This window comes from Rattus rattus, chromosome 12 (assembly GCF_011064425.1).
Source record: "Rattus rattus isolate New Zealand chromosome 12, Rrattus_CSIRO_v1, whole genome shotgun sequence".
Classification (NCBI taxonomy): Eukaryota; Metazoa; Chordata; class Mammalia; order Rodentia; family Muridae; genus Rattus; species Rattus rattus.
The window spans coordinates 68650597-68662903 of record NC_046165.1 but is presented as its reverse complement, the minus strand read 5'-3'; the positions used below and the strand labels follow the sequence as shown (position 1 = coordinate 68662903).

The 12307-nt window shown below is 45.8% G+C and overlaps 2 pseudogenes; both read right to left on the bottom strand.

Moving 5' to 3' along the window:
* Window positions 1–2603: 2603 nt before the first annotated feature.
* LOC116913211 lies at window positions 2604–9038 on the bottom strand (annotated as a pseudogene).
* A 988-nt stretch (window positions 9039–10026) lies between these two features.
* Window positions 10027–12307, bottom strand: part of LOC116913210 — a 33565-nt pseudogene continuing 31284 nt past the window's right edge.

Sequence of the window (12307 nt, the reverse complement as noted above, 5' to 3'; positions counted from 1 at the left end):
GAACAAAGGAAGAATAGCAGTATATTATTTCCAAGCACAAACCAGGAAAACCTTGAGGAGTTTTGCTTCTGGACTATGTCCTTCAGGGGTATCTTACAGTCCTCTCTTGCTGTCATGGGACTGCAATGGCCTAGAAGAGCAGAGAAGTTGGGTCTTGATCAGTTGAAGCATTTTCTTTCCTAGGTTCAGCTGGATCAACACAGAGATGTTAAGGGAGGACAGTGTCCTCTTTTGCCAATGTTAAGGATGGAGAGATCTGAAGCAGGCTGTGTTTAAGGCATTTACCTGTGTCTGAGTCAACTCAAGTGTGTGCTCATGGGCATCAAAGCCAGCTGGCTTTGCATAGCTTTAAACATGCAACTGTGGGAGGAAACAGTGGTCTGAGCATGGGCTCATCCTGTGTGTGGGATGCCAGGAAGTTACTGACTATAGAGTAGATGACACTTGTAGGTAACTGTGTCTTGATAGCCAGGGAATCCTAGGTTCAGTTCAGGTTCTATCCTAGCATGTTTGACGCTGGCTCAACTACAACCCTTTTGTAGAAATATTTTATCTCCTTCTTAAAGGTACACGATTGTGATTTTCAAAGTTATTTTAAGCCAAAGAACCACTGCATCAAAGTAATATAGCACCTACATTGAATATATATTTGTATGACTTTCAAACATGCATTGTTGTTTATTCTGTATCCATCTTTGCTTTTGTCATCAACAAAGGAGCTAGGTCAATAACGAGTCTACGGGGCAAAGATTGGTTTCCAGTTTCCTTGCAAACTGTGTGGCACTAACTTCTCTTCCTACATACGGGCATGCCTTTGGAGGTTATGGGATCCAAAGGGAAATTCTACTGCATCTCACAAGAGAATGTATCACTGTGACTAGTAGGAATGCGGAGAGACATTAAGCTGTAGCTACAAGTCATGTCATCTCTGACGTTTCTGGTGCTACAAGACCCTCAGCCCAAGGCTGCTTGGAGTTTTCATTTTGCTTAAGTTAAATCAAGAACCTTTTAGTGGACTAATGGGGTTCTGCTTGCTTCTGAATTCCAAGTGCTGGATTACAGGTATGAGCCCCAAGTCTGGAAGCTTCGGCACCTTAGACATGTGAAGCCAACAGAGGGAGACTATTTTTTAATACAAAGGCACACATTCTTCCTACAACCTCAAGCCAAGACCTGACTAACATGAAGAGAAGCCCAGGACATCTTGCACACTATGGACACAGCAGTCATTGAGAGTTCCTAAATAGTAGAGTTACTTCTCCATCCCAAGTTTCATTTTTTAACCCCCTCCTTGATTCACACTCATTTCTGCTTGTGAATTATGCTTTTGCCCATGTGCATCTCTTACGACTTAAACCTGCACATTTGTCATGTATGTTCTCTTTAGAATAAACACACAAAGGCTGACCCAGCTGTGTGGTTCTCCAGCACCTGCCCCCTCCCCTATGTAAAAACACTGCTTTTCTCTCTAGCTTCCCACTAGAAGCTAAGTGACTGAAGTTATTTCCAAACCTCATACCTTTCTGTGATGACTCGTGAAGAAGTAGAATTTTTTAGTTCTTTTAACCTTTGGGACATAAAAGATGGATGTGGTTCAGATGATTTTAGCCTAGAGGCAGCAGTGACTGAGATGAAGAAGCTCAGAGGGACCCATGGTGCTGAACCACCGTGTTGCTATGGATACTGAGCACACAGGAGGGTACGGAGCTGATTGGGAGGGGCTTCCTTAGGTCTGGGCATTGGTGGGAGTTGGGGTACAGGTTTTAGGGAGAGACACTGAAGTCCTGGCCTCCATGGTCCCCCTGTGATCTCACTTCTGGTCTGGGCTTTTGGGAGAACCCTCTCTAAGAGGGGGCAAGCTGGTCTGTCAACACAGGGCTGAGGCCATAATGGACTAAATCACATGCAGCATTGAGTGTTCTTAGTAGGGCAAAGAGATAGGACCTGCTCAGAACCCTGTGAACTTTAAAGCACAGAAGTTTCTAGACTTAGCTGACTGGGAATGAAAGAGATGGGGTGGAGCTGGGAGGGTAAAGAAAGCCAGGCTTTGTTTCCACAGGAGGATAGAAAACTATTCCTAGATGAGAAACAGGGTCAATGCAATAGCTGTCCAATAATGGTGAAGCTATGGGAGAGAGACACCCTATCCAGGAAGGCCCATCTACCAGTGACTTCAGCTATCTCTTCAGTGTCTCACAGACAACTGAGCTTTCCCTCTCATGTTTTCCATATGACACAGAGTAGGTAGTAGGTGACTCTGAGCCCCAAGACAGGAGACACCCAACTTTTTTCTTGATGGTGCTCACTTTAGACCTGTCAGAAGGGCAGGTACTGGAGAGATTAGGAAAATAAAAAAATGATATGAGCATTGGACTTGCTCGAGCTTTGAATAGATGTATGTATGGAGACGGGGCAAGTAGAACGTAAAAATGTGCTGTTGGCCACCCTAACAGAGTTGATGCATGTGAATGGACCTGGAACCAGACTTTCCAGTCAGAAAAAAATGTGCTTTATTCAGTTGTTTCTATCTGTCCTACAGCAATCCTGGACTCAGCTATAGGGAAGATGGTTAGTCAGGAAATGATCCATGTTGCATCTTGTAATTAGCTGTTTTTCATAGTTTTCTTTATATAGGATAAAAAGCTTAAAACTCTCGTGAAGACCTGTGGAGCTGATCCATCAGTTTTCCCATAGGAGACGATGCCTCCAGCTGCTCTTTTACACACAAGAGGCCCTCCAGAATCTTCCTATAAATTGAGGGGGCACACGGTAAGCACTTTTTCGCCCTCTCTCATGTTATGGCTCCTCCCAGAGAAGCATAGCTTTTAATTTCTGCTTGTGGGAGGTCAAAGGGGAGGCCCAGGCCCCTGGCCTTCTCAGCTGTGACTGGATGTGGTTAGGGCAACAACTCTCTCCTGAGGCCAGCCCCTGCCTTTTTCCCAGGTCTCTGATCCCACTCTCTATGAACGTGTTTGGGACTCTTGTCTCCAGGCTGTTAAGGACATAGACTCACAGCATGTAGAGGAAGCCCATAGACAAAGTATGTGTCTGCTCAGAGGAGACATCTGGCCATGGTTATGACACACTCAGGAGTCCAGCTTTCTGAAGCCTGAGCCTTCAATCAAGTTTTGTTTTGTAAACACATCCTTTTATACAATCTACCTTCAACAAAGCCTGCAAGCTAGCTCTGGGACCCTAGTTCATTACTGGTTCCTGCTGTTACCAGAGAGAAAGATAATAGCCAGTGAGTCTCTTTATGTTTGATTCTATAGGCCCCCAGATTCCTTTCCCCTCCAATAGAGCCCAGAGTTGAAGGCAATCCAACTTACCTCAAAGGAAGCTCCCTTGATCTTTGAGTCTCCCACACATATCTCACTCACTTTGATGTAAGAACTTTGGAACTGGGACTCTCAGACCTGATCCATCTGTACTGTCAGCTCAACCTCCCGCAGTGTGTTTGGGAATTCCCCCTGTGGGGTTATCTTTCCCCAACCAGCCATGTAGCACACATCCCCTGGCTTCACGTGGGCATTGTGCCTGGGCTGGCTGAGAGGCCTCACATTGCTAGTCCTCTTGCCACTTCCCACCAGCTGATAGAAAAGAGACAGAAGAAAGCAGCTCAACCAAGAGGCTGGCGCTCTGGGTCACATTGAAACTCAGGATGGAAGGAGGGAAGAAGTAAGATGAGAGAAGGAGGGCAGGGAGAAGTCCTGCACCAAGCAGAGCACAGTCACCAGGGCTGAGATGAGGAGTGAGGGCTGAAGGCTGTGTGGAGGTATGGGGTGGGAGAATGGCAAGTCTCACCTTTAATAGCATGATGTCATTGGAACATTTATCAGGATTATAGGCAGGGTGGGGAGTGGTGTTTGCCACAGGGATAATCTGCTGTGTCTTCTCTTTAGCCTTGATGTTGTGGGCCCCCGTGTGACTGTCATTGATCTGTGAATAGAGCAGAATGTGGAGGGGAGATGGAGAGTCAGAGCTGATGCAGTCCAGGAGCTGCAAAAGGCAAGATAGGCAGGGTAAGATTCTAGTTGCAGGGACCTGAGGACACAGGAGGACCTCAGGGTTTGACCTACTGCTCTCTGATTCTCAAGAACAAAAGATCCCTGGGGGCTCCCTCTTGTACCCTGGCAATATTCTGAGATTTGCATCAATTTCTAATGTGAACTTTCAAACTCAACCACTACTTTCCTTTTGCCAGTGTAATTGATCAACTCAAGCGTTGTCGTCTCCATCTCCGTCCTGCAGAAAGGAGTGACACCACGACGTTCTTCTCAACGCAGTTTATTCAGGAACCTTTCTTTCTGCATGCAAGCAGAAATCCCTTACCCCCAAGCACACTCCCTAATAAATAACCCATAACCACGCCCCATCAGTCCAGTCTACATAGTCGCAGTTCATAGGTCCACGCCAAATGGCCTGATCTTGTGTCATGGTGTGCCTGCCCAGCTCTCACGATGGGTGTGGCTTACTTTTGGGCGTATGAGGAAGTCAGGTGATAGTCATAAGACTTGGCGGCAGTCCCAGGCACCATCTTGGGATTGCCGCCACACCCGCTCCCCACATCTCCCCCTTCTTTATGTTTTTGGCACAGAGAATGCCTGTCTTAGGTTGCCCCCTGCAGCAATGCCCCTTACCCATCATCGGGAGACAAACAGCTTAGGTTTGATCCCTGTCTTAGGTTGGTGACACGCCCAGGGAGTCTTACCCATCATTGACTACTTCTCTAGCATGCCAAGCCACACTTGAGGAGACTGTCCTGTCTCCACTGCTGCAAAAGCCTGAATCATTAGGGCTTGAGTTCTGTATTGATGAAACCGCATACGGCAAATGCACCAAAAGTCCAGTACGCTCATAAGAATCAGGCACAGGGCGAGTCCAGCAAGTCCTGCCCATTCTTATAGCCGAGGGACAGCTGTGGTGATCCAATCGGCCAGACCTCCAGCTTAAGACACATCCACACGGGTGGAGTTGATATGGACGATGGATCATCTAAGCTCCCGAACTAGTCCATCAAAATGTTGAGACCAATTTCCTGTAATATACTGAGATGAGTTGTGCGATAAATCCAAAGCTTCTGCAACACCTGCGGATAAACTATTCACAGCAGCAGCAGTCTGTACTACTGAGGTAAGGGATACAGCCACAGCTGTGGCTGAGGCGGCAGAGATTGCTATAGCAGAAACAATGGCTGCAGTGATGCCAAAATCCCTTTTGTGCCTAAACAAAGTCATACCAGAAGAAGCATGAACAGGCCAGGGTACAAAACGACACAACAGCTAAAGAATATGCAGATGCATTCCAACACATACTATAGAAACATTTACCACTACTACAATTAACAACATTATCATCCTAACTCCCATTATAGACAATAAACACAAAAGGAGGCCACATACAGACAGGCGTAGCCTTAAAGGAAACATTAAGCCCATAAGCAAGTTGAGAAACAGAGGTTTCAAACCCTATAGATCCATTCCAATGAAAGTTTACATTACCCCAACCCCCTCCCACTAACATGCTCAGAGGAGAGATATCTGTGCATCTACCATTCACTCTACACAACAACCACACACTGAAAGGATTACTAGCTACTGCCTGAGCAGGATTCTGATAGGTCCAATTATATCCTGAAAATGAGCCATTATGGGCTGTGCTAATATAAGGAGAAAAGGTAAAATACTTCTTTACAGCCCATGCTGCCCTTCTAGCTTGACACCCACTCCATGGCGGAAGTGACTCACGGGTTCCCTTGCAAAAGGGAGCCCATCTAGGTTGGGAAGGTATGCTATCATTGCCTTTGGAAAAACTGGCAGGCCACACCCCTCGAATCCATGTGGCATTAGCTTTGGTAGAACTATTGATAGGCATGTCAAACCATGCAGGTGATTGATTATACATTTGAATGCAATCACTATTCTGAGAAATATTTTGAATCATCTGAAAGCATAGCCATCCCTTCAGCTGAAGCTGCAATAAGTCATTGACAGGAGCTATTTCTCCATCCCATGGCAAAAAGGGTCCCTGCAACGAAGCATTAGAAGAGAAAAACCGGGGAAACACTTGTGCCGAATGCATCAATGGCAGGGGTTTGGGAAATACAGATAAAAGTCCCCAGCGTAGGTCTTCATCCATCACCGCAGGAAGCATCAGCAACCCTAGGAACATCCATAGTATCCTTCTTCCATTCATCTTGGACCAGTCTAGTCAGCCTCTCCGGGACCCACAGCGGCTGCCAATGATTCTGGGGAAACACACAAACAGACACCTGTGCCCAAATCAACACTGGATCAGGGCCCTGCCAAGTACCAGTTAGGATGTCTTTCCATATGACCATGCCTTTTGAAGAAGCATCAGGGTTGACGTGACGCTCAGCTGCAACCTGACCCTGCTTATCTTCATTTAAAAAATTCAAGGTAAAGAGAGCAATGGCTAATCTTTCCCTAAGGGTGGAGCTGGCAGAGGTAATTCTCCCCCTTTTGTTTAATTAAATATTCTTTTAGGGTGCGATGGGCTCGTTCAATAATACCCTGACCCTGAGGGTTATAGGGTACTCCATGGGACAATCGAACACCCATCATTTTACAAAAAGACACAAAAGAGGCAGAAGTACAAGCCAGTCCATTATCAGTCTTTAATTCTTTAGGCTGGCTCCAGGCACCCCAAGCTTCAAAGCAATGTGCGATCACATGACGTGCCTTCTCTCCTGTATGTAGAGAGGCAAAAATGATTCCGGAAGCTGTATCTATGGGTACATGAAGATACTTTAATTTTCCAAATTCAGGAAAATGGGTAACATCCATTTGCCATAGGTGTAGAGGGCACAACCCATGTGGATTGACCCCCACTCCAGTCTGAGGCAATAATGGGGCACATGTTTGGCACATTTTTACAATATCTCTTGCCCATGCTCGAGAAATATTAAAGCGGGATGGCAAGGTCTTTGAATTAACATGAAAATGTGAATGAAAATCTTGAGTCAATGCAACAGGTGAAGCAATGAAAAACGCCATGCATGCCTTTGAGGCTTTATCTACAATATCATTCCCCTCAGCTAGGGGTCCAGGCAACCTGGTATGAGCACGGATATGTTGTGCAAAAAAAGGTGAAGACCTATACAAAATTAAGTCTTGTAATGCTAGAACCAATTTTCCAATGGTAGATTTTAAATTAACTTTGCTCACCACCTCCAAACATTGTAACATATTAACAACATATTGGGTATCAGAGATCAAATTAAAAGGGCCTGGAAATAATTCAAACACCTTAATCACAATTTGTAACTCAATAATTTGGGTTGATGCAGGGGGAAATTGTATAGTAAGTGGTGCTGCTTCTGCAACTACATATGCTCCACAACCCGTCTTGGAACCATCTGTAAAGATGAGCAGAGCATCCGTTAAGGAATGTTTAGAAGTAATATAAGGAAAAATCACAGGATGAGCTGTAATCAATTGCAATATTGGATCCTTGCGAAAATGATTATCAATGTTACCTTGAAAACTGCACCTCACAATAGCCCAATCATCTATTGAGGCTGACAACACTTCCAGCTGCTTTATATTATAGGGAATTATCAAATCCTTTGGCGGGATGCCAAAGTACTGTATACATTGCTGAATGCTAAGCAAGGCTAACTGAGCCACTGAGGTGGGATAATGAACAATTGTTTTGGCTGGGGATATCTTTGGATGTATCCAGTGCAAGGGATTCCCTTGCCATAAGACCCCCGTTGGCTGTGATTCTGTTGGCAGGATACACAATGCAATAGGCTGTGAGTCATCTCAGCGCTTTAAAGCAGCAACTTGAATGCCCTGCTCCACCAAACTCAAAGCCACTCTGGCAGCATCATTAAGGCATCTTGGAGAATTCAAATCGGTATCACCTGGTAAGAGGTCATATACTGGCTGTAGTTCTTTATTGGTTAAAGACAAATAAGGGCAGATCCACTGAATGTCTCCCAATAATTTTTGAAAATCATTTAATGTACATAATTTATCAGTGTGAATGTGGATCTTTTGAGGGGACACCGAGTTTGAAGTTATTTTTGTCCCTAAATAATTTACTATCAGGTCCTTTTGAACCTTTTCTGGGGCCACAACTAAGTTCTTTTCCCTTAACTGTGCAACCACACAGCTATACGCCTCATCAAGCAACTCCTCTCTGGGAGCTGCAATAAGGATGTCATCCATGTAATGATAACATTTCACCTTAGGAAGCCTCTGTCTAACCTCTTTTAAGTTTGTATCAACATATAGTTGACACATAGTAGGACTATTAGTCATATCCTGTGGCAGAACCATCCACTGAAACCTTTTTTCAGGCTCTTCATGATTTTGAGAAGGAACAGTGAAGGCAAACCTAAACATATCATTCTGATGCAAAGGAATTGAGAAAAAACAATCTTTAATATCTAAAACTATTATAGGTCTTTTTGGGCAAAGCATCTAAAACTTTGTCTTATAGGTCAATTTTTCCTGCAAACAAATATAGGAGTATTCGGGGAATGGCAGCCCTTTTAGCTCTTGTACCCATCAAAACCATTTGTCATTTATTTCTCTCAAGTCCATGTAAAAGTCTCCAGTTTCCCATTCCTGATTTTTTTCTTTATAACAAATATAGGAGTATTCCAGGGGGAAGTAGAAGGGCGTATATGGCCCAATTTTAGCTGTTCTTGTACCAATTCCTGGGCAGCATTCAACTTTTCTGAGGGAAGTGGCCACTGAGGAACCCACACCGGATCCTCAGTTTTCCATGTAATGGGTAAAGCTCCCTCAGTGGTCCCTATGAAAAACCCAGCCTGCCACAATCAGTCTTTTTGCGGACCATCACAGAGGAGGCGTTGCCCTGTAAAGAGCAGCCTAGCCCCTTTCCAGATACATAGCCCATTCCCATCATCATATCCTGGGCCTGCGAGCTTTAGCACCCTTCATTAGTTAAAATAAAGCCCATTTCTTTCATCCGGTTACTACCCCATAAAGACACTGGAATGGCCAATAAATATGGTTGAAACTCACCAGAATGTCCCTCGCCATCCTTCCAATGTAGGATACGAGAGCTCATTTCCGGCATTTGAGCATATCCTAGTCCTCTCAGTGTTTGCTCTGACTGTTATCTTGGCCACCCAGTGGGCCAATCCTTGATGCTGATGATACTACGATCAGCACCAGTATCTAGGAGGCCAGATATGGATTTCCCTTCAATAGACAGTTTTAACAGTGGCCAGTGTCAAGGTCCAAGGAACAAAAGATGTTAGAGACCCCGGTTGAGCCAAAGCCCTTACTCCCTTATTCCAAATCTTCTTTGGGATGGACCCTTTTATGGATGTGCTATTCCTACTGCCTTCCTTTCCTGCATGGTAGGAAGGTTAAGGCAGGATAGGCCTTAGTATACCCATTTTTATCAGTAACTCTTTTCCCTTGGTCAATAGAATGAAAAGAACGCTCCTGCAAAACTGTGATGAATCCTTGCTCATATTGGGCCCTGTAATGTTTGCAGCCCCAATGGCTCTTTCTTCTTCTATCCCAGGAATACAAAGTGGAATACAGAGGAAGGTCTCTAAGATGTATTCTGCTTCCTTGTACACATGGGATGGTGTTACACTAGGAAACCCAAATTATACTGGACTTAAATGTGCCTAAAATATACTGCCTAGTGCCAGACTCCACGAGACTGAAGCAACACCAGATACTAAGTCATGCTAAACATGATTTCCTAAATAGAGCAGGATAACACAAGATGTCTTCTGGCTTCTGTGTGCACACAGGGGTGGGGCACCTGTACATATATGTGTACACACACCACCCACAACCCCTTACACTCAAAAAGAGAAAACGATGCAAATCATTTGTATTGAACTAGATTTGTCCATGTGGCACACAGAGAGAAGTATAAAATATGGACCCACAGTGTCATAGTGGGTGAGCCAGGGTAGCTTCAGCTTTCCATCACAGAAGTTCATTTTGAGATGGCCACACCCAAGCTCTCTCTCCATCCACACAGCCTCAGATCCCTCAGGAGCACTCAGGTGGGACAGATGAAGGACAGAAATAATTCCACTTCATTGCGGACAATAAGCTTCCTTGGGTGGATGTTGTCTGGCACAGCCAAGCTGGAGGTCATTTCCCACGCATCCACAAAGGCCACACGGAGACCAACAAAGGCAGCGCTGAGGAAGCGGTTCATCTGGAGTGTGAGCCAGTCACTGCCATACACCGATTTGTAGCCAGTGTTGGCTAATTTGATGACGACCAGAGTACTGGGTTCCCGGTCCAGCAGGGCCTTCACTGCTGTCCGAATCCCTGCCAGTCTTCGGGCAAAGATGGAGGGAGGGAACGTGGTGAAGTGGGCTCCCATACCCAGCACCACCACTGTGTAGGGTCCCCCGGCCAGGCCATGTAGTTCTCTGGCCACAGAGTGCAGGGAGGCCACTGGGGTGAGACGAGAACGCAGGGGCCAGCTGTGTGCCCTCCAGTGCAACACCGTCCCCCGAGTTGTCTCCACGGCCATCAGGGGACCTACTTGATAAGTGGCGTGTAGGTCAACTGGCTTCAGGGCTGTACGGAGGAGGAGAAACAAGGTTTTAACATAGGGAACCAAGCAACATGACTCAGACAGGAAGGGATCTCACTGCCCGCACGCATTACTAGGGATTAATTCCCTGAGATTCATACGGTAGAAGGAGAGACTCAGCTCTTGCACATGGTCCTCTGTGGTTTTGTCTTTTAATTATGTGTATGCTGACATGTGTCTCTGTCTGATATGTGCAAGTGGGTGCAGGCGCCTCAAGAGGCCAGAAGAGGGTGTCAGGCTCCCTGGAGTTTGAGCTTGTGCACTTGTGAGCCACTGAGTAGGACCATTTCAATCATTCCTGTTCTCACCTCGTGACACTTCTTCCTTCTATTATTCTGCAGGGCTGGGGATGAACCCAGGGCCTCTCAGGTGCTAGACTCGTGCTCCACTCCTGAGATGCACTCCCTACCCCCTCAATGGAGCATCAGAGGTAGTGCTCCATATCTGTGGTTGTGGCTGGCTGTGGTTCAGTGGTAAGCTCCTGCTAGAATCTCTCACTGAGGAACTGGGGGAAGTATGGCTCAGTGGTAGTCTGCTTGCCTATAATCCCTCTGTGGTGATGGGGTTTTGCTCAGTGATAGAGATTTGCTATGCAGATACAAAGACCTGAGTATGATCCACAGAGCCCACATTAAAAACAGTCAGACTTGGTGCCTTTTGGTTGTAAGGCTATAGCTGGCAACATATAGATAAGATACTTGGGGCTTGATGGCCACCCAGCCTAGCCTATTTGGAAAGTTCTAGGTCAATAAGAGGCAATTGTCTCAAAAAATTGATATGAAGCGTGTGTGTGTGTGTGTGTGTGTGTGTGTGTGTGTGTGTGTGTGTGCGCGAGCGCATGTGTTCAACAGAGGGGACTCTTGTGTGCACACAACCATTTGAGGGAGTCTTATGTGGGCCATACTAGATTTTACCTTCTTTGTAGCTGAAAATGGCTGACTTGGAATTCCCAACCTAACCGCCAGTATCTTGAGGTAGCTTGAATATGCTTGGCTCAGGAAGTGGCAATATTCAGAGGTGTGGCCATGTTGGAATAGATGTGGCCTTGATGGAGAAAGTGCGTCAATGTGGGCATGGACTTTGAGACTCTCATCCTAGCTGCCTGGAAGCCAGTCTTCTTGTAGCAGCCTTCAGATGAAGATGTAGAATGCTCAGCTCCTCTGTACCTTGCCTGCCTGAATGCTGCCATGTTCCCACCTTCATGATGTCAGACTGAACCTCTGAACCTGTAAGCCAGCCACAATTAAATGTTGTCCTTATAAGGGTTGGCTTGGTCATGGTGTCTGCTTACAGCAGAAAACCCTACCTGAGACATATCTCCAGAGTGCTGTAACCATAGGAGTACACTACTATACTCAGGCTGCTGTTGTATTTCTCTCTGCACTCCAGGCATGGACGCTGAGATCCAAGGATGTGTAGTGTTTTACCATGACCATAAACAATGGTGGCAGGGATGTAGCTCAGCATGTGAGATGTTTGCCTGGGGTGGCAGGACTAGTGGATGACTCAATAGGTAAAAGACCCCGAAGACCTGAGCTCCATCCCTGGAAGCAGAAAACTGACATCTGAAAGGTGTCCTCTGAACTCCACATGTGTGCCAGGACATGTGCACAACCTAGGACATACCACACACATGCACACACAATGAGCATGCACATGCACACTGATAATAATAAAATAAAACATAGTAGACTGTATCTAAGAGTGACAGCAGAAATTGTTTTCTGTCCTC